At 31.4% G+C, this 26,804-nt stretch overlaps 1 protein-coding gene across 2 annotated transcripts in view; it reads right to left on the bottom strand.

Moving 5' to 3' along the window:
* LOC115875498 (beta-alanine transporter) overlaps positions 1-26,804 on the bottom strand; it is a 934,216-nt gene that overhangs the window by 762,701 nt on the left and 144,711 nt on the right. The window contains exon 3 of one of the 2 annotated variants that reach the window (XM_030890970.1): positions 10,823-10,867. The exons of the other annotated variant lie outside the window; for it this stretch is intronic. The gene's annotated coding sequence lies outside the window, so the exon portion shown is untranslated. The remainder of the gene's footprint in view (positions 1-10,822; positions 10,868-26,804) is intronic. 2 annotated transcript variants of the gene reach the window in all.

Below are 26,804 nucleotides of genomic sequence, written 5' to 3'. Positions count from 1 at the left end.
ACCGTTTTTCAAATAAGTCCAAGATATCCCAGTTATTTCACTTTGAAAATGTCCAAAAAAAATAATTTTTTGATTAAATTTTGAAAACCACTGGATCTTTTCTAAGTTTTCTTTCTTGTAAATTTAATCTACTATCTATGTTATAATATTATCAAGAACTAGCGTGTACCCACGACTTCGTTCGCGTCGAATTAATCATTCGTAATGGTGATGATAAAGCAAAGCAAGAATTTCTATTAACATACAAACCGGAAAAAATATTCTCACATTTATGCCAGCATGAGAAAAAACAATATGCGATTACTATATAACTGGTAATATTTGAGGATTAGTTTCATCTCGTTGGAATTTGACTTTCAAAAAATCCGTTTGCCAAAAATAAGCTTTTTACGTCAAACAGTTTAAGCAGAATCGTGGTTAATCAATTACGCAATTTTCGGAATACCCTGTATGATTTTTTTAAAAATCGCAAAATATGTAAAAAAACAAAATAAATTATGCATGTCTAAGCCTTTTTCCGAAAGACTAACCGTTTTTTTAATAACAAATATTGTAATATTTAAGAGGCGTTTTTCACCCTCTTGGAATTTGAGATTCGACAAACCCCTCTTTATTGAACCTCTACACCCCACACTCAATCTGTTTGCCAAAAATCAGCTTTAAACTTCAAGCAGTTTAAGCAGAATCGTGATTACTCAATGGTCATATTTTATGAAACACCCTGTATAAATTTTTAAAATATCTTAAAATATGTAAAACAACAAAATAAAATATACGTGTTTAAGGGTTTTTCCGAAAAACTCACAGGTTTTTAAATTAAAAATATACTAATATTTGAAGGGTGGTTTCGCCCCCTTAGAACTCGAGTTTCAAAAAATCACTTCTCGAACCTCGACACCCTAAAGTCAATCCGTTTTCCAAAAATCAGCTTTTTACGTCAAGCGCTTGAAGCAGGATTGTGATTAATCAATAACCAAATTTTTCGAAACACCCTGTATACATTTTTAAAAAATCTTAAAATATGTAAAAAAACAAAATAAAATATACGTGTTTAAGCGTTTTTTCGGAAACTTGACAATTTTTTAAATAAAAAATATTGTAATATTTGAGGGGTTGTTTCACCCCCTTGGAACTGGAATTTCGAAAAATCCCTTCTTATCGAACCTCTACACCCTAGAATCAACCTGTATGCCAAAATTGAGCTTCTTACGTTGAGTGGTTTGAGCAGGATCGTGATTAATCAGCATGTCAGTCACTTAAGGATTTTATATATTAGTATAGATAAAAACTAAAAAGATCCAATTTTTTTTTCGAAAATTTGCAATTTTTGGAAAAAAAAACTCGTGTTTCTGGGGTCAAAATACACTACCCCTAAAAATATTTGCACTTATTTAAGACTCACTCTGTATAATAAATGCTTTAAAAATTCGTATATATAAATTCACCAATGCTATACTTAAACACAAATTGCTTAACGGGCGCAAAAATCAACTCATCCAAACATAAATCCTATACGGAAGTATTCAACAACAGATTGACGTGGCTGGGTAATTTATACTTTTAAAACAATACCTCTATACCCGAAAATATACCGAAAATTAAAATACGGAAGCAAAATCAAACGCAAACTTTCTTTTATGGTTGTCGTTCCGTAAATGTTTGATTGATTAGTCTTTTAACGAAAATAAGGATAAGAGCAGAGAAAAACGAAAAACGGAAATTAAAGGGATATACAAGCATCATTCGGATTAATAGGAATTCCGGTAATGGTAGGCTTACCGTAATTGAATGATGATGATTTTGTTATTTTTCTTGCGTATAGGATTTTTGAAAGGTTTAATTAAAACGTATAACCGTTCGATGTTTTCTTAATATCTTCATCGGGCTTCTTCAAGATGTGTTCTATAACTCTTTTTAGGAATTGCGTATAACTATTCATACTCTTAATAGAATTATTGATGAATTTATATTTTATAATATATGTACTCGAATTATAATATAATATATGGCTCGAATTCGACGCTCATCATTGGGATTTCGGAAACCGTAAGAGATACAGGATCGGTTAAATGGAGGCAAAGTTGCTCAGTTTGATGCTCAATAAAATGCCGTATCTAAGAGAAAATATGTTAAAAAGTTATGAGTTTATGGATTACTTTAATTATCTGTGTGTAAAAAACAGGCAACATTTTTTTGGTAAGTGTCATACATCACTGCATTTGGGAGGCCACAATTTTTTTTTAAAGAGATATAGAAGATCCAAGTTGATGATATTATCTCGGAAATGAAAACGGGTAATTTTAAATTTATATGTACCATCTGTGGCTTTATTTTTAAATATTTATTCAAATCAACCCAATATTCTCAAATATATACTACCAAAACTTGTAAAAACCTCTTTCTTCGCGAATACCAAATTTACCTTATCAAACCCGTATTATGCACGTACCGATGGTTGTAGAATGTAGAATGAATGGGAGGGGGGTTAATCACTGAAAACCTTACAGATCTATTGTGTCCTCTTTACTTCAGTTATAAATCATCATACAGTCTCAAGGCTTTGACAAAAGCCAGTATCAGATGGTTTTACAAAAGGTAGTTCTCCATCTCCGATATCAGTAGTGCCAAAATTTATGGCGAAGAATGTGTGGTCGCTGATTACTCTCGCTGATCTCGGTGCACTCAGTAATGAAGTATTCTGATGTTCCCCTTTTCCCCAACAGAATCTGCATTCGCCGTTGTTTCTTACTTTCAATCTACTGAAGTGTTCGTTGAGGAGACAGTACCCTGTTAAAAACCCTGTTATAATCCGAAGATTGTTCTTACTTTAAATCAAGGAAAATCTCCTTGATTTTTCTCGGTCGTAAGGTCTTAGAGACTTCTTCGAGTATCTTAGACCGTTGAAGGATTCCTATTCCAGGTTAATGTTGGAGTCTTCCAGGTTCTTGGGTTTCGCTTTAAGTTAGCTTCTATTTGGGAAGCAGAACAGTTCTGGTCCAGTTAGTGTAGTTTTTTGTTGCCTTCTATCCTTTGGTAATCTGGTACCCAGAGTAGGAAGACTTTGTTATCATTACCCAATTTATTCAGCTTTTTTAGGCATTCTTTGACCAATTTCGAATAGATGGTTACTCAGTTGATCGCTTTTAATGCTGCTTGATTATCGGATAAGATGGCTATTTATTGTTTCCGATAGTTCTATATTCCGATATCTAAGATAAGCTGTACGCATCTTTCGATAGCGTAGATTTCTGCGTGTAGGATACTGGGATAGGTGCCTAACAGTTCGGAGTATTTAGTTCTCGATCCAAATAATTCGATCACTGTGCCTGCTTTGCTTTTGGAAGCATCAGTATACCAAGTTATGATATGGTCTTTTAATTGCTGAGTAAACGTTTCTTTCTTCCAATTCTTCTTGTTGCTCAATACTACATTGAGGCGTTTCTCACAGTTGTACAGGGTGTCCCACTCAGAATAGCTCTCGGCTGTATCTCGGAAAGTATTAGTCGTAGGGTTGCGGAAAAAAATATTTATAACTAGAGAGACCATGAGAAATAGCTGGAAATTATTTTCAAGTTTGTAGAACAGCCGCTAGAGGGCGTAACTGCTATGGAACATCACAAAATGGAATTTTTAAGAAATTTTCCCTAGATACGATGTATTATAAATAATAGCTTCATAATCTTCAGTAAATTTTGGATCTTTTTGTTAGAACCATTTTCCCCTATCTGCTAAAATAAAGTGATGAGGGAAGGTTAGATCTGTTTTTATTTAAATGTTAATAACACCGGACTGGATGATCGGAATCCAGTTAAAATTAAATTAAATCCAGTTATCCGGTAAACCTCCTGGGTTTACTTATTTCTATGAGCATGAAGTAAAATAAAGTCATTTTAAAATACGTAGTTTTAAAATAAAGATTTTTTTATATTTTTTTAATCGATAATAAATAATTTGAGCTTTAGGTATAGGTATAGCATTATAATTTTATTAAGTGGACTTCAGATCTAAGAATCAGCTATATTCATTCTCGCTACTTAATCACAAAGCATTAAACCAACATTTGTTTAGTATTCTTAAAAAAAATTGAACAGCATTTTTATTTATCGAAAAATATTCAGCCTTCGTAGTATATTTTTAAATTTCGTTTTTTGGCGCAAAATATAAGCCTTTGGGAAATGCCGCCTGTATGACAAATCTCCGGGAAGTCGTAATTCATATTGCGAATTCCGCCCAAGTTTATATTCTACTTCTTTTATCTGTTGTTTATTACGATTTTTGACAGGTCGCAGCTAATATATAATATCTTCTTCTTATACAAAAGTTTCACCGACAATAAACATTGTTTTTTCGTTTTTCCCCGAACATATTTTATGATTAACAAGAAAAAGTATATTACCGGTTTGGAATATAAATATATTCATTTCATTTGTTAAACAAAAACGACAAAAAATATTTGCATATTTTAGGAATATTATTATTGTTTTATTTCTCACTGGGATACAATTAATTTTGTATAAAGCTTCATTCATAACCTTGCAATTAGTGGAATAAATTAGTGGTTTCAATTAGCGTAGAAGTTTGTTCCTTTAACTTCAATGTAAGCATTCAGAAAGTCTAAATTAGTGGTAGTCATTTTCAATTAGTAGAAAAAGTTAACAACCTTTTGACTTTTCCACTAATTAAACTTAGTAATACAAAAAAAATATATACAAAATTTGCTGGGAATATAATTTTGACCTTTGATTATTATTCATCAAGAGAAATTGTGGTTAGAAATCAAAAATTTATTATTTTATAAGCTAAATACATACGAGCCCTAACAACTATATGTTGGGACAAGGTCTTTTTTTGCAATAAAAATAGTAATTTGTTAAAACGACTCAATTTATTTTGTTTATTATTCTAAATTCAAACATTACAATATCATCTAGACAATTTTACTATATTTTTATAACTTTGCAAACAAATCACTTTTGATAATAGCTTATTTTGCCAAAATCAAGCCAAATTTGCTGGCAACTATATATTGGGACAGCACAACAAGAAATTTGTTTAATACGGAGTTACATCACCTTTCGCCTTAACAACTGCCTGAACTCTTAATGGCATTGTATTTACCAAAGATTGGCACATTTGAGGAGAAAAATTATCCCAAATTTCCTGCAGTTTTGTACGCAAATCAAAAATTGTTCGTTGAGGGTGGTTTCTTAAATATTGCTTCATTTTATACCACACAGTTTCTATAACATTGAGGTCCGGACTACTTGCAGGATGGGATAGAAGTTTTATATTATTATTACCGAACCAATTTTTAGTTGATTTTGCTGAATGGCACGATGCTCCATCTTGTTGAAAAATATAGTCTTCGTTTGGAAACAATTCTTGAGCACTAGGCAAAAGTGAGGTCTCAAGTATATGTTGATAATTTTGGGCGTTAACAGTGCCATCTATAAAATTTAATTTGCCCAAACCTCTTGCTGACATGCAACCCCAAACCATAATCCCCTTAGGAAATTTAACAACCCTCTTTAAGCAATCTTTATGAAAGGCTTCTGCTTTATTTCGTATTATTCTTTTTCGATGATCTCCAACGCAAACATCAAATTTAGACTCATCGCTAAATATGACCTTATTCCAATCATTTTGAGTCCACGGTAATTTAGATTTTGCCCAATTGTAGCGATTTTTCTTTTGAATTTCTGTCAGTAGCGGTTTTTCTTTGGCCTAAATAAGAATTTGTATCAATAATCTTCAGGTAATTGATTATCCACACGAAAGAAAGTTTACCTTGTAAAACCCCAGAGCGCATTTATGGATATATTTTCGGCAACATTCTCTTGATATATTTAATCCAGTGACAGTATTCTATTTAACTGTTACTTTGTGAAGAGTACTTCTTCTCGCAGACTTGCAAATTTTTACTAAATTTCGTAAATCTCTCTGAGATACAACTTTTGGCCTTCCCGAACTTTTACCTCTAACGCCTACATTGGCAAATTCGCCGTATTTTTTTTTATTATATTAAAGACCGTGGTTTTTGGAATACTTAAATCATCAGAAATTTTTCGAATTGTTTTTCCCATACTGTATTGAGGAATGATAATTTCGCGTAGTTTTTGATTTGTAGCTTTTCCACGGACCATTACTTTGGATTAAATTAACAAAATTGAAAATTAAAAAAATTAAAATTACTTACAGTAAGTCTCACTACTCAAAGTATCGAATCACTTACAAGCTGTCAATGCTGAAGTAAATAGTTTGCGACATTTGTGACTTTTATAGCAAAGCCGCCTATGATGATATTAATTATTTAAAAATACTTGTCCCAACATTTAGTTGTCAGGCAAATTTGTCCTTTTATGAACAAAATCCACTACTGTAAATATGGATTGATTTACAAATTCATAAAAATATTGTCAAGTTGTTTAGGATATATGGCTACATTTATATTTAAAAAATTAAACATATATTTTTCAGTCATTTTGAAAAACCAGGGCAATAATTCCAAAATATGACCTTGTCCCAACATATAGTTGTTAGGGCTCGTACAACCAACTACCGCAAGCTGTTAGGAAATTCTATTAATTTTAATTTTATTTTTTAGAAATTGCGCATGATCGTATAAACTTATTTTTAAGTATTAAGTGTAATAGAAACCACTAATTTATTCCACTAATTGCGAGGTTCTGAATGATGCTTAACATATTATTGTGAATTGTGTGAGAATTGATTGTGTCTTCATTTAAGTATATCGACAGTAAGGAGATGTAAGACTCTGTTGTAAGGAGTTAAATAATGTAGAATGGAGAAGACCTTAAAAATTGGCAAGGGCCGGAACTGGTTGCAGTGAAGGGAGAAAACATCTCTAAAGGGGCGGCCATAACGGACTTTCTGCCGAGGAGCAAGGGGGAAAGACACCACATACCTGCTGAGCCTTATCCAAGGTCAGAACTTCAATGTAAAGCCATCGAGTTGGCGAGTCACCAACTCGAGGGAGGAGGGTCATGGTCAGGTCCTCACAATAGGAATTGACCTCAAATCCAAGAAGGCAATAGAGAAAGAGGGACATATCCTCTATTATAGATACGGGGCAACATCGGTATCTAAGACTATATATAATCTAAGGAGAGACCAAGTTAAAGAGGTGGAGAAAATGAAGACAAAAGAAAATTCACGGGTTCCTCAGCTGGAGGCAAGCCCCTCGACTGTGAAGAGCGGCACGGAAGGCCAAACTCCAACCGTGGAAGGGTGTGTACCCTAGGAGGATGAATTGTTATCAGAGGAATATGGAAAATACCCTGTCCCCTTTACAACAGTGGTATGATGGGTTATAGATTGTGTGATGACTCAAGGAAGGTGGGCACACAATAGATCATTAAGGTTGCAGTGATTAACCTCCCCCTCCCCTCTTACTCATTCTACAAGGAGATAAATACTTAAATTTATTATTTATATGTGTAGATTAATTTTGAGTGTTACATCTAATTTTTATTTCTAAATAGTTATGTGAATACGTTTTTTGGTATACCGTTTTTTTTTAAGTAGCTCACCCCTATAAGTTTTTATTTTTATTTTGGAATAAAAGACATGATTTGGTGTTTATTTATATAACATAAATTACTAAATGTTAAAATTGCCTTATATCTATCAAAAATAGTAGATAAAATAGTCCTTTAACCCCAAGGGTAGAATAAATGAAACTTTAACAGCGAGGATAGGTTAAAAACTTTATTTCTTCTCGAACGTTTTTTAATTGCTTCTATTTTTAAAAATTGTTGTATTTCTTTTCATAAGTTATTCGGGATTTAAATGGAAGTAGTATGGATATTGCGTTTGTCGCCTCAGCCTGAATATCTGTTCGTAATTTACTTATTTCGTTTTGAGCCATTTCTGGCCCCAATTCAATCAGCAATCGACACGAAAGAGAATTAAAAAATTTCGACTCAAAACTGACAACTAATGAGAGAGTAAAAAACTAAAACTAAAGAGCTTTATATATTTGTCAAATTACATAAAAACCAACGCCCAACCTAGCACCATATTTTTTCTACTCGCAATAAATTCCTTTAAATAATAATTTCTGAATATTTTTTAAAACGTAACTCGCTGTGGAAAAAAATATTGTTTTATACACAATGATGAAATTGCATTATCGTCTCCCGAAATTAATTCACTCGCGATTTCATCGCTCGTGAATTAATCTTTTCGGTCGAATAAAATACCATTTTATTGTCTTGTATAAAAAATAACTATTTTTTTTAAATAAAAATGTCAAAAAATGACATATGAGATGTCTGCTATTCAGAATGTAATTTCCTATCAAGTATAGTTAAAACATATCGAGAGTACCATTTAGTATAATAAAAATCACCGAAAATAATCGAGTACGTCAATCAATCCTGATTTAGGTCGTATACTAACATACTAACTCTCACTTTTTTGTTTGAAAAAGGAAAAAAAAGTTATAGGAGTAGCGCCACTTTAAAAAAAAAACACCCGGTATAAAGAAGAAAGCAAACTACAGGGCAGAAGTAAAACATTTTTCATTTAACGTCAGAAAAACAAGTATTTTAAGACGTCTGGCTCTTTGATATATCTTTTACTATGCTCTCTAGAACAGCATGCGGCCCGCCTGGCTGCCGGTAAACGTTGCGTTCTCTACTGCGCATTGAAAGAAGATCCTATATTTTTATTAGTCCTTTAAATTCTAGTATTGAATATTAATCGAACATGTCTTCATAGCGCAGTGCGTAGAGCTTCCAACCACGAACCGATGATTCAAGTTCAAATCCGGGTCAGGTCCAAGACTTTTTTATTTTATTTTCGTTTATATTCTGATAGTAAAGTATTAAATATATGTTTTTTTTAATTACCAGAATTATTTTAAACTCTTTGACCTGACCCGGATTCGAACTCTGAATAATCGGTTCGTGGTCGGAAACTATACGCACTGCGCTATGGAGACATGTTCGAGTTATATTCAATAGTAGAATTTATAGGACTAAATTAATAAAAAATATAGGATCTTCTTTCGATGCGCAGTAGTGAACGCAACGGGTATCGGCAGCCACACGGGTCGCATGCTGTTCCAGAAAGCATAGTAAAATATATATCAAAGAGCCAGACGTCTTAAAATACTTTCTCGAAAACATTGCTAGCTCTTAGACTATTAATTTTTACTAAAATAAGAAAAATCAATTTTATATAAAACGTCAAATAATTACGTGTAACAACTTTGTATACTTCACTTTCATTTCCCCAATCTTATAAAATTAATACTGTAATTTATAAATCCAAGTCACTGTGTATATCCCAATCCAAACAACATCATTCCTTTTAGCCAAGAATTATATACTTGAAAAATCAAACAGATTGAACACATCAGTTAAGATAAATAAAGAATGAAATTCGACTGAGAATATCGACCGTGAAATTGATTCCTGTTTATACTTATTGAAAATATCAAAGGAAAAGAGAGAAAAAGTTAATGTTTTACTATTTATTTTCGTTTGTCTTTTGCTCGTTACCGCAGGCAATATAAAAAATGTCGTATCAGTGCTTTGTTTTATAAATCTTTAGCTCTTCCACACAAATATACATTGATGTAAAGTTAGTGGAAGTAACAAATTTATTAGGTACTGTAATTGTATAGTACCCTATAAATATTTTTTCTTCTGCTTTATACAGCGACTTTGACATTGATTAGTTATTTTACGCTCTTTAATACCGTATGATCGAAAAAAAAATGACGTCAAAGACGCAGACGTTGAAGAATGACAATCGATGATAATTTGGCGAGGTTAATTTCTAAACGTCATTTACTAAAAATTGAATTTAAAATATGTCAAAAATTAACACTAACTAGAAAAAGATTAAAAAAAGATAGAACGTTTCCAGACAAATAAATCTATTTCCAAAAAAATATTTGTTCTCGAATTTTAAACTACGCTAATTTAATAATCATTTTTACTCAATATAAAAATAAATAGAAGCTTCTTCAGGCCAACTAGGAGGATGTTTAGTTTAGGGCTTGACTTCGCTAAAATTATCAATGTCATTCCCCAGCCGTCTTTGACGCCGTTTTTTCGATCGTATGGTACTTTTTAGTAATATAACAGAATCAACAAGATATTTGTTATTTATTTATTTTATTAGAGCTGTGGAATAATATAAAGTATATAATAATATATAAAAAAAGGACTTAAATGTTATTATTCAGGGCGAGTCCTAAATAAGTACAAATATTTTCAGGGCTAGTAGATATCGATAAAAGGAACGTATTTTCTCTTTACCGTTTCTCAAATTTCTAATTCTAAAATAACCGAGTTATTCAAATTTGAAAATTGCAAAAATTATATTTATTTAAAAAATTAAGATCTACCGATTTTTTTCTGTATTTGCATTCCTTTTAGTGCCGTAACCATGGTAATATCAGGGATTAATAAATAATACCGTATAATGGAAAAAAAACGGCATCCAATTAGCTTGTTCCCCATATAATTTTATATATAAAATGAGAGCGATTTTCATTTCATAGCTATCGCTAACGCCGTTTTTTTCGATCAATATACACAGGGTGTATTTAGTACGGTGAAGTATTATACGGTGAACAGGCAGTTCTAAAAAGTTTCTAAAATATGCATGAAAAGAGAATGCACGATTTTCAACATCTTTTTTTGCGAAATAAACTCATAAACGTATTCGTGTGGTCGAAATATACCACCCCTGAAAATATTTGCACTTATTTAAGACTCACCCTGTACATCCAAAAGATCTACCTATATAAAGTGTTCAATAACTTTGAAAAAATAAAATTACTTACCCTTCATATACAAGTGGAAACCTGCTCTTTAGGCAGCGAATAATGCTGCAAAAAGAAAAATATATTAGTATATTTTTATATATTTATGATAAATAATAGAAATACAGGGAATATCATATTTAATTACTCTATCATTATTATTTATATGAATGATATAGTTACCTCAAACATCATTTATTGATTAACAATTTACCATAGTTAGCCCTCTACTAGTTCTATGACTTAGTTATATAAAAGATTATCAGAAACAATTAACAATAGCTTGGTAGTCTTTTTATGATCAAGCGGGCCTTGAATTCAGCAGTTATAACTTCTAATGTAAGTTTCTCATAAGTTTTGATTAACCATCACAATTATTACAGTTGAGGATTGGAATCTTTGGTGTCACACCAGCAAAATAAAACGCTAATTCACCACAATACACCAAAACACTTTACTTCTGCACTGATCATTAAAACTGATCTGCTGCTGATGCTAGCAAGGGTTTTGGTGTATTGTGGTGAATTGGTGTTTTATTTTGCTAACCGTCACCATACAAACAAACCAGGTATAACCAAATAACCATACAATTTTTTTAAATACATGTAGTTTACTGCCAAAATTTAAGAATTTATTTAAATTTAATATTACAAGCAAAATATATTTATGAAAAACGTTTAAAGATAAAAATATAATCTTATCAACAGTATTTTTCTTTTCAGTAAAAGAAAGATACTGTTGTAAAGAATAATTATGTAAACTGATTTCAGGAAATACAATTTTTAAAACGCATTGAAATGTTTTTCAGCATATCGAAGCAGCAGATTCCATGTAACTGGAGCACAAAAAAAAACTCAACAGAAATCTAAGTTACGTAAGTAAATTTTTAATATAGTAAACATAATGGATAATGATAGATAGAAAGATAGATTCTTCGAAGTAACTATCAGCCTGATCCACTGCGACCTTTTTAGATCTATTGTGCTCCTCTTCTGTTCCTTGATTACATTCTCCACATCCATCCCTCTCACAAAGTCTAGCAACCTGACTGAACCCTCCATGTAGTCCTCTGGCAATTGTCTATCATTGCTTATTATCGAGAGCCGTACATTTGCCAGACTGTCGCACCGACATAAAATGTGTTCTGTCATTTCTTCTTGAGATTGACAGAACCTGCACATGGCTTCGTCCGTCAGTCCCATTAGCTTTAGTTAGTAGACCCACTACAGCTTTGACTGTCTTTTTTTCTTTAATCAATATCTTAAATGATCTTAAATAATCTAAAAATATATATGTTACGGTTAAGATCCGATGTCAGGTTAATATCGACATTATTTGGTTAATCTCGAGAATAACACACAACAAAACAACCAAAAACATAACATAACCCCAAAATTAACTTGTTAATGTCGACATTAACTCAGATGCAAAAAAAACGCAAAGGAAAAAACAATTTAAGTCAAATTTAAAGTGTTATATATTTGACATTTTTAGCTCCATTTTTATGAAATTTTTAGCAAGGCGTATATAATTATATTAACTTTAATTCGTATACTCAGTTTTTTTATAAACGTTAGTATTTGGCATACAGGGTTAATCGAGGTGTTGTTTTTTTACAATAACTTTAAAACACCCTGTGCAATAATTTCGCGTGTCAATTTTTCTAAATTATAACTTTACCGTCAGAAATATGTCTCCTGAGCATTTTGTTTTTTGTATCATGTCAATACATACTTTGGTTAATTTTTAAGAGCGAAATGAACTTGCCACCAACAATTTGCAATTTTTTCAGTTATCACATTTCTTTTTGAAGTTATTTTTCAATATGACAAGGCGGCTTTGTGATTATTGTGAGATACACTACTATGAACTCCCCATCATGTTCGACGTTTGGGAAATATTTGGCAAAAGGGTTAGATAGAGGTCGCAAAACTCGCAAAACGTTACCAGCTTCATTAAATGAACTTCACTTGTTCCTTAAAGAAGAATAGGAAAACATAAAGCAATATGATATATGCAGCCGCAATGACAGTATGAACGGACCTATACAGGCAGTTATAACAGCCAAGGGAGGCAATACAACGTACTAGGGTATTTTTTACAATTTTTGTTTTCTGTTTGTATACTTGAGTATTACAGATTTTTTCTTTAATATCGTTAGTTCTGTTATCATTATTAATGTTTATTAAAACCCGGACTGTATCTTTAGTTTTTAACGTTTTTTTTATTTAGTATAGAAAATCCAATGCAGCGTATTATGACGTTACGACAATAGCCACCAAAACCATCCCATCATATTAAAAAATTATAACAAAAATTAATGATAATAATTGAAAAATTGCAAATTGATCGTGATCAGTTCATTTCGCTGTTAAAAATTAACCAAAGCATGTATTGACGTGAATCACAAAACAAAATGCTCAGGAGTCATGGTTCTGACCGTAAAATTATATTTTAGGAAAATTTACGCACGAAATTATTGCACAGGGTGTTTTAAAGTTAAGGTAAACAAACAACCCCTCGATTAACCCTGTATAATATGCCAAATATTAAAGATTATAAAAAACTGAGTTTACGAATTAAAGTTGATATAATTATATATAGCTTGCTAAAAAATTCGTTAAAATAGGGCTAAAAATAACAAAAATATAACACTTTAAATTTGACCAAAAATTTCTCCGTTGCGTTTTTTTGCACGTGAGTGTATTTACTTTTGAAAGAATTTCACAACCAAACGTTTTATTACAATATTGCATTTCTTTTACTTTTAAGTTATGCCATCCTGTATACTTAACACACTTAACACTGTTAATAATTTCGAAGTCCAACCATCAATCATAAGTTTAATCTTAGTTGTAATCATCTACTGATGATGCTAACATGGTTAGCGAAACGCGCGTCCAGTGCAAAAGTAAAGTGTTTTGGTGTATTGTGGTGAATCAGTGTTTTATTTTGCAACAACATTTGTATCAAAATAAAAAATATAAAAAGGATCAGATAGTTCCAAGCCCAAAAAAGATAAAATACTAATTAAAAAGTTGTTACATTATACTTATTCGATCAAAACTCCAGCCTAAAGCACAAATACAACTTGAAATAAGTTACCCGAAAAATAAATTATCTGCTAAAGTTAGCACACATAATAAACAATTCTTATATATATTTACTTGATACGCTCTCGGAAAGTCCCAACAGTAAAAAATAAATTACTGACGTTTAAATGATTAATTACCCTTCATAAATATTGACGATATACTCTTTAAAGTAACGGCCTATATATTGATCAAATATTAATTTAATATCTGTAGCAATATTTGCTGGAAATAATTGAATAATGGTCATATATTAGTTAGTAAAATTAATTGTAATCTTATTAAATTTTCATTGGAAATATATTTAGCGTAAACAATTTAAAACTGATATGAATATGAAACACATAATGCCATAATCATAAATATATTTCAAATTCACGCAATTACTGCTTCATTAGAATGTCTATTAAATTTATAGAATAATTATGTATCAAAACCATATAGAGGTTTTTTTATTGTTTTACTTGCTACAAAAGTAAAAATTATTAATATTTCTTTGAGTTCTATTTTTGACAATACGAGTTTGTAACGGTGTAAAAAACGATTTATTTGTTTGATCTAGAAGCCTACGAATATAGTACATATTGAAATTATAACATTTTCTGGTTGAAATTAGAACGCATAGTTAGGAGCTTAAACTAATTACAAATGGTCTGCTTTTTTATCCTTAATAAAATAATACTATTTTATCTAATGTTTGTTCAATCGGAGAACTGTAAATGGGAGCAAAATATATCGGTCTCAATATTTACACAGACATACAGACAATCAATCAATAAAACTCTGAATTGTACTATCATCGGTTAGGTTAATATATATGAATAAAAATGATAGGCACTTGAATTAGTAATTGACTAAGGTAATAAAATAATTTCATTATTTTTTATCTAAACTCACCTTTGAAAAACCTCTCTTATTAGTAAAAATCCCCAATCAAAAGTCGGACTCACAACATTGGTTACACATACCCTAGACCGTATAAATATCTCGGTATTCACTGTCAACCGAAGCATGTGGTGATATTTTGGACATATAACCAGACGAGGAAAAGGTATGGAGAGATTAGTAGTGGAGGACAAGGTGAAAGGCAAGAGAACACGAGGAAGACTGCAACTGCGGTGGCCAGATCAGATAAAGTGCATAACCGGTAATGTTCTCTCTCCAAAGCAGCACAATATACACAAGAAAGAGAAGAATAATCAAACCTTACGAAGGATATAGTACAGAGGAGAAGGATATAATACATTCAATAAACTAGTGAATTCGATCTAAGTAATAACAACATTACTTCACGGGTCAGTGCACTTTGTATATAGTTTAAATAGTTTTTTTTTCTACAAATGTCAGTAAAAATGTAATATTTAACGCATGCTTTCAGTGCCTAAAATGTGACATTATGTCACTGATGGTAAAAGACATTTACTTTTAGCACTGGTGCTAAAAGTAAGTCACGTGATTTACTTTTAACACTGAAGCGATAATTGAAAAAAATAAGAAAAATCAAGTCAACGTAAAATAATTATTTACTCAAATTAAATGTACAATTTAGCGAAATTACAATTGGAATAAGTTATTCCATGGCCAATTTCATTTATAGCTGTAGTACAAGTAGAAGTTATCTCTGACGTGAATCTTGTACCAAGATTAGAAGCAATGGTAGTATCCGCTAAGATTCTGGATAAAATTTGACTTGCAATACTCGTTTTATTTTGTAACGAGTCTTCTATATAACCCTCCGCTACGGTACTGGACTTCCATCCACCGTGTCGCTTAATTGTATTAAGATTAGCCCCAGAATCTACCAGCAAACTAGCCGAGGATCTTCAGAAGCAATGTCCAGTATAAAGATGAGAATCGGGCAAATTTAGAAATTTAGCAATATTGGCAGGCATCTTACCAAATGTGTTGATTCCAACTGGAGTCGTGGCACATTTATTCTTAATATATTTTATAAATATTCTTGAATGGTTGGTGGTCGCTGGACGGAGAGCTATGTACTTTTTGTAATAATTCAAATATAATGTACCAGTAATAACAAATGTTCGTTCCACATTAGTTTTTGTATCTGGAATATGCACGATTAATGAAGTTCATACATCCTCGATATTATTTAATGTCAAGTTGCATAGTTCTTCACGACGCGCGACGGCACGCTCCAAATATGCCGAAAATTACGGCAACTTTTTTCATAAGCAACATTTGACAAAAGCGTTGACGATTTCCATATTTTGGACTTTTCTTCGAAGTATGCCAAAAGTACCTTTTCACTGAACTTGCCAGTGCATTATTTAACATTTTTTAGGTCATACTATCTCAAAAATCGATTATATGTAAACGCGTACTGATCCTTGGACTTGCTGGGTAATAAATCAAAAGTAATTCTATTAGCCTCTTCTTCAATTTATGCTGGGATACACTCAGTTTCTTGATCACTTTCCATCATTTTCCAAGTGTTGTGGCACAAATTTGACATTAGTTGACAACAAATAATCGAATGTTTGGAATCTTTCAGTTGCCCTAGCAACCATAAATTTCATAATTAATTTGATATGAATTTGATTTCAGAATGACATATTATGAATTATTCATTAACGTAAAAAGTAATAATACCTTGATATATACGAGCATAAACTTGTTTGTAAAAAAAATAGTGTACGATATGTGTGCTAAAAGTGATTTTAATTTGTTCGAAGGGATGGAACAAGCTTCCCTTCTCACAAAATAAAATACCACTTTTAGCACTATCATAAATAACTATTAAGATATTCCTATTTTGATTAAAAACTATTGATTTAATATTAGTAAAATAGTCAGATATCTAACTCAGAAACTTCTGTGGTAAACATAATTCTAACTGAACACTAATATAAGCTATATGTCATTCATTCATTCACTACCCTAATTCTAAATCTAAAAAACGTTTTCGTACTATTCTTATTTACTCTCTTCAATAACAATATATTCATTAAGTACAGGGTGGGTCAAATTCGACGCTTTTTAATTGAAACACCCTTTTCTATAGGAGATAGACGAAAACTAATATCGGTGTCTGGAGTTCAAATTTCATCAAAAACATGATGGTGAAAACCGCACATCAATATCTGTTACCGTTTCGGAGTTACGGGGTGTTTCTCACAAATATGCATTTTTAACAAATCGCTGTAACTTTTTTGCTATGGAAAATTTTGTATTTCTATGAAGACATTTCCAAAGCACCTTTTTACGTAGAATTTAATGGTTTAAGTATAATTTTTTAAAAATTAATAATTCAAGAGTTATCAACAGAAAAATTGATTTTTTGTTTGGGACACCCTCTATATTTTTAATTAATTAAAGAGAATTTAAAATTACCTTTCCAAAAATATAAAACACTTAATATTTTCTTATAATCCCCTTCGAAATACAGAATTTTTAAAAGTTCGCCACTTTTAACTAGTAGGCTTTGGACCCCTTATTGATGATATGCCCTTAATGGAACTCGAAAACATATTTTTCCAGCAAGACGCCTCAGAACGCTGAAGCTATCAGCAAATTTTTACAGCCAATTTCAAAAATAATTGAATAGCTAACCAAGATCCCAGCCGTTGGCCGTCGAGGCCGCCTGACTTAGTGCCGATGGATCTAATCTTATGGATATATTTGCGGAAGAATAAAGATTCCTTATTCTTCCGTATAATCTACACAAGAATTAGAAATACTTAGCAGTTATGGGAGGGTATGTTTCACCCCCACTCAGTTAATGAATTCCGCGAGAAATGTTCAAAAACTGCCAGTTCCATAACAGAAGACGGTCGATATGTCGAACACCTTTAGCAAAATCTCATGTCTTGGTTTGCTATTTATTTATATTGTTATTAGATATAATATTACGCAGACGATACAGCGATATTTTATAAATCTAACTCTTGGTCGAATTTGGAAAGATAAGCAGAGGAAGACTTTCAGACAATTAATACCTGGTTTATCAAAAACAAATTAACATTAAACTATGACAAAACCAAATATATATCCTTCTCTATTTATAAAAATAATGAACCAGATTGGGACAGATTACAAATAACCAATAATAATGTAATACCGGAATGTGATTTTATAAAATATTTAGGGGTTACAATCGACAAACATCTTAAATGGAATATTCATATTAATAATGTAACTAAAAAATTGCGAGGATTGTTGCCGAAATTTAATTATTTGAAAAGTTTTTTGGACGTCAAACAGCTTAGAATCCTGTACTCATCCCTTGTACAATCTCATTTGACATATGGAATTCTAGGGTGGGGTGGTGCGGCTGAATGTCATTTAAAGAGCTTGTATTCTGTTCAAAAATGGTTCATAAAAATTATTTACAATAAAAAGAAAACTTTCTCTTCAAACGTTCTCTTTAAGCAGGCGCATCTACTGGATATACGTCAGCTATACTGCCTAGATGTTTTAAAATTCATTTATCAGGGGAAAATATCTATTGAACATGTTGACCATGAATATGAAACTAGACATAAGGCGTTTTATCCTAGTTTATGCTCTAAACTGTTGGACAAAGATCTTCAAAGTTTTTTGCACCTCGATTATATAACATCTTACCAACCTTCCTAAAGGATGTTAAAAGTTACTCTGGTTTTAAAAAAGGGGTATGCAAATGGACGGTTGATCGAGGTAGAGATATATTTAATGACCTAGTTAACTTAAAATATACAAAATAAATTTTCATAAGTGCCAGTGAACATTATATATTGTCATAATTAAATTGTATTCCTTTCCACACACAATTCTATTACTTTGTGGTAATTCTTTTAACGTTTATTTTGATTCTTAAAATATAAATATAGTCTTAGTTAAATTGTACTTAGATAATGTGTATTAGATATAGTAGCATATTATGTTGTATTGTACTGTACTATTTTATATCTGTTTTAATTTCAAGAGAAAATGTTTAATAAACGTTATTATTATTATTATTATTATTATTATAGTTTAAATGTGTTGATGTTGGTTAAATAACTTAACAGAATTTTTTTGCATTACAGCCGGTACCGTTCAAAGCCTACTTATTTAAAAACGGGCGAATTTTTATATACTCTACATCTCGAAGAGGAATCGAGCAAAATATCAAGTGTGTTATATTTTTGGAAAGGTAATTTTAAATTCTTTTTAATAAATTAAAAATATATAGGGTGTCCCATATAAAAAATCAAATTTTCTGTTGATAATTTTTAAATTATTAATTTTAAAAAAATTATACTTAAACCATTAAATTCTACGTAAAAAGGTGCTTTGGAAATGTTTTCATAAAAATACAAAATTTTCCATATCAAAAAAGTTACAGCGATTTGTTAAAAATGCATATTTTTGAAAAACACCCCGTAACTCCGAAACGGTAACAGATATCGATATGCGGTTTTCACCACCATGTTTTTGACAAAAATTGAGCTCAGACACCGATATTAGTTTTTGTCTATCTCCTATAGAAAAGGGTGTTTCCATTTAAAAGCGTCGAATTTGACCCACGCTGTACATTACAGCGAATGTTTAACGTTAATCTTAATCTAATTCAATTTAAGCTGGTACTATTTTGCAATATAAAAGACGTCCAGTGATCTTTTTAATTGCTAGACACTCTATTTACGTACTTTATACGTTTAGCATTGCCTTTTGTTTGCATTGTTTTATAGGAGACTATATCACTGGGTTTCTCTCTTTTTAATTTATATTCTCTTTGTTAATACCTAAACGAGAAAAATAATTTTAATAAGATTAACATAATTTAGAATTAATAATATTTTTATTTAAATCTCTAATTAATAGTCCATATTTTCAAATTAAAAATCTTTCTAGCATATTTTATCTTCATTTTTTTGCGTACATTAACTAAGAAAAGCCCAGAGAATAGATATACTAAGGGCTGGCAAAGGTTAGTCTTGGGTCGAGATTTCCGTATGTAAGAAGAGTACAATGCGTTTATAATGTACTGAACAAAGAGAGAACAGTAAACACGTTGCCAAACGTATGAAATAAACCGAGAAACTGTGCACATCGCTAAGAGACATGGAAGAGGATATAGCAGATTTGTCGCAGTTGACCGGTCGACCCAATCAATACCTCTGTCAGTACTTAAAGTTCTAGGGAAAGGTGTACGTCATGTGTTCAGCTTACGATTTAATTACGTCTCGTGATAATTAATTTGTTTATTTATTAACGAGTCGTTGTAATTTTCCCTATACCTTGAATTTTTTTAGGCAAAGGCGTACCGGCAACGCCGCAACAACACACCGTCGCATTTCTCTCACTCCGACTTAATAAAATCCCTATGCGATTTACTTCCACACATGTAAATGCCGACCCAAAAGTAACAGTTGCCAGCACGGTATATTTTAAAAGTATAAGTACAAAAATGTTATTAAGTGGTTATTAAATCTTGTCTTAATTTTAAATATTAATTTATTTATAATTTATGATTTTTTATTATATTTTAGTTTTAATATTTATAAATATTATTTTAGTGAAATAAATCAGATAAATAAAAATAGTTGTATGCTCAAAAGAAAGCAAATCAATTTGAGTTAGTTATGTATCTGGCCTCAATCTATTTTATAGAGGCGTCTATTATATTGAATAAATAAACTACCATTGACTAATGTCCATTTCAAATTTTATTTTTAACCAATAGTTCCAATTATGGACATGAGGGAAATTATTATTTACTTTTTATATATAACATGTGTATCGTAAATTAAAAAATTATGAATAAATATTTAAAAAAAATAAATAGATATTAATTTTATATTACTTGTTTACTGATCCTAACAAGCCAAGACTAAGAGGTGCTCAAATTAAGCAAACTAGCGTTTAATAAACCGTTGCTTTCAGCTGTATTTTTAACTTCACACAATGCAAGACATTCTGTAATTTCGTACTTTTTTCTCCATCAATTACCGATGTTCCTCTAGACAGTCTCTATTGGAATGCGCAATGGCGAAGCAATCACTTTAATTAAAAGGTCGACAGATGTACCGGGAAAATCTCAGTATTGAATTCCTCCTTAAAAGCAGGTGCAGAAATAAGCGAATCTATAATATAATTAAGTCCTAAATTCAAAATTGTTACAGCTTATGTAATATATTAGTAGTTTTAATTGAAATATTAATGAAACCGAATGTAGCAATGGATATACCGGGTGCGTCTCAAAAGTGGTTCACCCCCTATAACTTTTTTAGTTTTTCAGATAAAGAAACGAGATTTGGCATGTTAGTATATGACATAAATTAGAATTGAATGACGTATTCAATTATTGTTTTCGATCACTTCCTGTTTCACCGGAAGTAACTACAACTTTTGATTTTCAAATGGCATCCTCGGTATTTTTTTTGCTTTATTCGATAGAAAATTGCATTCCTTGAATGCAATTGAATGACGTATCATAAGCGAAAGATTTTTTTAATTCTCTGTAACATCAAAAGTTTTAATCTACATTGTTTTTTTGTGTCTAACCCAAAACAGAAGAAAACTAAAATTATTATTATACCGGGTGCGTCTCAAAAGTGGCTCACCCCCTATAACTTTTTTATTTTTTCAGATAAAAAAACGAGATTTGTTGTGTTAGTATATGACATAAATTAAGATTGATTGTCGTATTCAATTGTTTTCGGTTTCCTGTTTCACCGGAAATGACTACAACTTTTCATTTTTAAATGGCGCCCTCAGTAATTTTTTACTTTATTCGATAGAAAATGACATTCTGAATAGAATGATACATCATATGTCAACTTTTGAGATTCTCGCTTAATAAAAAATCGTATTTTAAAATTCAATCTAGAGTGCCATGGGTATGTTAAAAGCACTAATTCTTAATCAAGGAGCCCTTGAAAAATAAATTTGATCGTCTAATGTTTTTAGTGTCTTGTCCTGGCCAGTTAGAAAATGCTCAAATCGTATTTTTAATAATATCTCAATTTTTTCAAATGTAAAGAGGGTGGCTTATTAGCATATTTGGAAAAAGCATTTCTTTACGAATAATTTGATACCACACACTTCCTATTTCGAGTCAAATTTTCGTTACGAACCGCAAGTTATAATTTCAAATAAACCATATGCGAAAATGTCAAAAGTTGACATATGATATGTCATTCTATTCAGAATGTTAGTTTCTATCGAATAAAGTAAAAAAATACCGAGGGTGCCATTTAAAAATCATAAGTTGTAGTCATTTCCGGTGAAACACGAAGTGACCGAAAACAATTGAATACGACAATCAATCTTAATTTATGTCATATACTAACACAACAAATCTCGTTTTTTTAAGTGAAAAAATAAAAAAGTTATAAAGGTGAGCCACTTTTAAGACGCGCCCGGTATAATAATAATTTTAGTTTTTTTGTGTTTTGGGTTAGACACAAAGAAACAATGTAGATTAAAACTTTTGATGTTACAGAGAATTAAACAAATCTCCCGCAAAGTATCAATGCACGTTTTGCTATATATGTGAGCATCAACAGCAGATAACTATAACTAAGAAAAAAAATAATCCTCTGCTAATGACGCTAGCATATCGTAAATTTGTATATTTTGTATATAAGTTTCTATGATATGTAATATATTTATATCTATTATACATTTGAACTGCTCTAAACTTGTTAACTAATAATTGTTTCTTATTACCTTAACTTAACAACATAACAAAGAACTTTTGTGTTTTAAGATTGCTTCCTAGATAATTACTAAATATAGTTAATATTTAAACTATAGTTGTAACTAAAAAACTTTACTTCAATGACTATCAAATGCAAAATAGATTGCTGGCTGCTTAAGAAAGACAATAGAAGAAAAATAAAGGAGTAACTGTATTTTTTGTAATCGAAAATTAAAGTGGATTCTTGCGTTAAGACTGTTAGTTTGGAATCGTAAGACCTAAATTTAGTTTCAATGTAAAGGAAACTTTGTAAACAAAAGATTTTATTTTAATCTAAAGAAGAAACGTTAATTTATTAAAAAATAGATAAAGCCACGATTGTAATATACAATAAACTTAATTTGCTATAACACAGTACAAGATAGTAATAATATCTACACTGCACAGGGTGGGCCAAATTGGACACCTTTAAAACACCCTTTTGGAAAAAACCCTTTCCTATAAGAAATAGACGAAAACTAATATCGGTGTCTGGAGCTCAATTTTTATCAAAAACATGACAGTAAAAACCGCAAATAAATATAAATTATATACCGTTTCGGAACTACGAGGTGTTTTTCAAAAATGTTAATTTTTAACAAATCGCTGCTGTACGCTTTTCCATAGCAAAACTTTTTTGCTACAGAAAATGTTGTATGTTATATATATAATATATTATATATATTATATTTATTATATATATAATTAAAAAGAACTTACCTTTTTCCTTAAAGAAGTTACCTTTCCAAAAATATAGCATACGTGATATTTTGCTTGATTCCGCTTCTAAATACATAATTTTTAAAAGTTCGCCACTTTTAACTAGTAGGCTAGGGCAAACTAGGGCTTAGGACTCCTTATTCTCACTGAATTAAAAATATACAAGGTGTCCCAAATAAAAAAATATTTTTTCTTTGTTGATAACTCTTAAATTATTAATTTAAAAAAATATACCTTAAACCATTAAATTCTACGTAAAAGGTGCTTTGGAAATATTTTCATAAAAATGCACAAAAAAGTTACAACGATTTATTAAAAATGCACATTTTTTAAAAATACCCCGTACCTCCGAAACGGTAACAGATATCGATGTGCGGCTTTTACCATCATGCTCTTGATAAAAATTGAGCTCCAGACACCAATATTAGTTTTCGTCTATCTCCTATAGAAAAGTGTGTTTTTCTTTAAAAATATCCAATTTGGCGGACCCTGTACAAAGTGTACACGATAAAAATGTAATATGATTTTAACTATTTTAAAGAAATAAATGTTTATTATTCTCGCTACGGGTAAGTATCTCTAAACAAGAATATTGTTAAAAAGTTTGTAACTATCCAACTTTGTATACTAAATAGGTATTATATGATAAAACACAATGTCAGAGTAAAATTTTATCCTGTCTTCAATCGTCATTTCCTAAGCTAACTTGAAGCCCTTTCTTTTGATAATGCAGTATTTAATGTGAACTTGAAACATGAATGTATGAAAAAAGTTAAAGGAAGCATTAAGAACATTAACCCGTATGCTTTAGAACTATTAATCACATAGAGAACTGCGCTTTGGTTACATACACTTATCCCGCAGTTTCCCAATATTTATTACAAGTTTGTAATTTCTTGGACACGATCCAGAACTATTAGCAACTAACCCTTTAGTCTCAAATACAAACAATTATAATAAATCGTATCTTCCGCATCCTCACTGAAAAAAAATAGTGTCGAAGAATGTGTTTGTCGCAAATATTCCTCTGCTAGTCATAAATTTTATCATATATCGTCTACATGTAAAACACGCCAAAAGATAATATTTAATGCAGTTTTGCTCAACAAATAAAACGCTTGGAAACGCAATGGACTTATTTTTTTTAAATCATTCTTGGGCAATTTAGTACAGCAATCTAGTAAAATTTCACTAATAAGCTATTTGTTTTTGACTTAATTTGCTACGGTTAAATACAAAACACTAATCCTATGATGTAATTTTGGGTCTGTCAGTTCTGTTGGAGCACTACGTTAGAATGCACTGGGCTGTAGTAACACTTTTCACTACACTAGTTCAAATGGTTTTGTTCTTTTCGGTCTTCTAACTAAGCCATCACTATCCAGGACCTGGTGAGCCTCGATGTTGAGTTGCTGATGGCGCCTCTCTCCATGTCTTAAGGTATATTTCCTGATAACGTTGTCGACATCATCATCAAGTCCTTATGTAGATTGCCATTGCAAATATACCACGGTGCGTTCAACGATACCTCGTAGTACCTTATTTTAGAATCTTTGGATAATATTTCGGTTGCTTTGGTTGGTATATCCCCAAAGTTTTTTTTGAATACCATAAATCCATATTGGCTTCAGGACTCGTTGATAAAACAAAAGTTTATTATATATTGACAGGGTTGAATGTCGCCCTAGTAACCAGTACATTTTCATGTACTTTAATTTGAGTTCGTCACATGCGGTTTCCACCTGAGTTTAGCATCAAGTGGCATGCCAAGATATTTAGCTGTATTTTTGGAAGGAACTACTTTTTGATTTATATATACTGGCTTGTACTCGATTTGTTTATTAGTGAATACGTTATGCACTGATTTTTTTTCGTTCAATTTAAGGCGCCATTTTGCTGTCCAGAGTTGCAATGAACTTTTGAATACAAAAATAATTTAAAAACTGATACTTCTTAGAAGCTTAGTATATTTGTTCCAGATGATAGCTCTATATTCTGGAATAGACACAACCAAACTTATATGGAATCATTTATTATGTTTTATAATTTTTGAGACGTATGAACATTTTGTGATTATGAATTAAACTCAGTCCTTACCAAAGACTTTTAATGAAAAATAATCCATTTAGCAATTTTAATAATCCGTATTGCCATCTCTAGCCTTATGCAAGCTTCTATCCGCGCTCTCATGCTTCTTGTTAAATTATCAACGTTGTCTTTGGGTATGTTTTAGCATTCTGCGTTTTAGCATGCGGCATCAATAAGCTGAGCGGGATTTCCTAGATTGTTTCGACGAACTCTAATCCTTCTTTTGAGCTGACCCCACAAGTGTTCGACAGGGTTTAGAGCTGGTGAACATGCAGGCCAGTCCAAAACTATGACACCTTCCGTTTCAAGACATTCTCTAGCCACTCTGCTGGTATGGGGAGGTGCATTATCGTTCATGAAGTTAAAATTATCGCAGCTCTCCAAACCCTAAGGACTGCTTTTAGCACTAAATCAGCATACCTTCGACCCGTTAAAATTTGTTAAAGTGGTTACAATGGAGTTTTTGCTCCCAGCATAATATCCCCCCCCCCCACACAGAACATTACAGTTTCTCCTTTATACCTTGGCACAGATTTGACAGCCTGGAGTTTCGCTCATCTTTCTAGAGCTCTGAAAACCCGAATTCGATAGTCGTCTGATCTTAGGCCAATTCTGGTCTCATCCGAAAAAAGAACATTTTGCCAGTTCTCAATTATCCAGTTTTGGTTTTGAAGGGACCAATTTAACGGTCGACTTTATTTTAACTCTTTCCTACTCTACAACCCTCGAGCACGAATCTTTTTTCTTATGGTTTCAACTGAAACGTTCACACCTGTAGGTGCCAGAAGTTGTCTTTGTAGCTCTGGTTGAGACACATTAGGATTTCTTCTAGAAATTTGGCACACAAAGTGGTCTTGTTGTTCAGTTGTGAGTTACTTTGACGACTTTGTCTGGGCCTGTTCTTGAGAGTTCCGAGTTCCAAGTGCCTTGCATATGTTTTCGATACAACACCCCGAGTAACGCCTTCTATCTCTGCTACGTCTCTTTGGGGCATTCCTTGTTCAATGAGAGCATTAATGCTTCTCCTGCGTACGTCCGTTAATCCAATATAAAGCATTTTTTTATTTTGACAATTACCGGACAATCGTTTATTACTGAACACAAAATTCACAAGAAAATAAATCGCAGCAGTCGTTTATTCTATATTATTATGTTTATTTACAACAAAAAACCTTATCTTAAAGTTGTATACCAATTTCTTTGCTAATTATTGTTTAAATTAAAGTAAAATTCAGTTCTGAATGAAGCTTTACTGTATTTAAACAGTTATAGCAATTAATTGAATATTATACATGCTGGTACTAAAAATATAATAAAAATTATATTCCAAAAACTAGAAAAACTTAACTATAAATATGTTATCCGCTCTCACGTACAAAAGTTTTGTAACAAAATTTCGCTTTAACGAAAGACTTTTTAACAGACTTTAACAAAAAAG

The sequence above is a fragment of the Sitophilus oryzae genome, unplaced genomic scaffold (genome assembly GCF_002938485.1).
Source record: "Sitophilus oryzae breed Bouriz unplaced genomic scaffold, Soryzae_2.0 scaffold_1389_pilon_pilon, whole genome shotgun sequence".
Lineage (NCBI taxonomy): Eukaryota > Metazoa > Arthropoda > Insecta > Coleoptera > Curculionidae > Sitophilus > Sitophilus oryzae.
The sequence above is the reverse complement of the archived record's forward strand: the minus strand, read 5'-3'. Positions and strand labels throughout refer to the sequence as shown.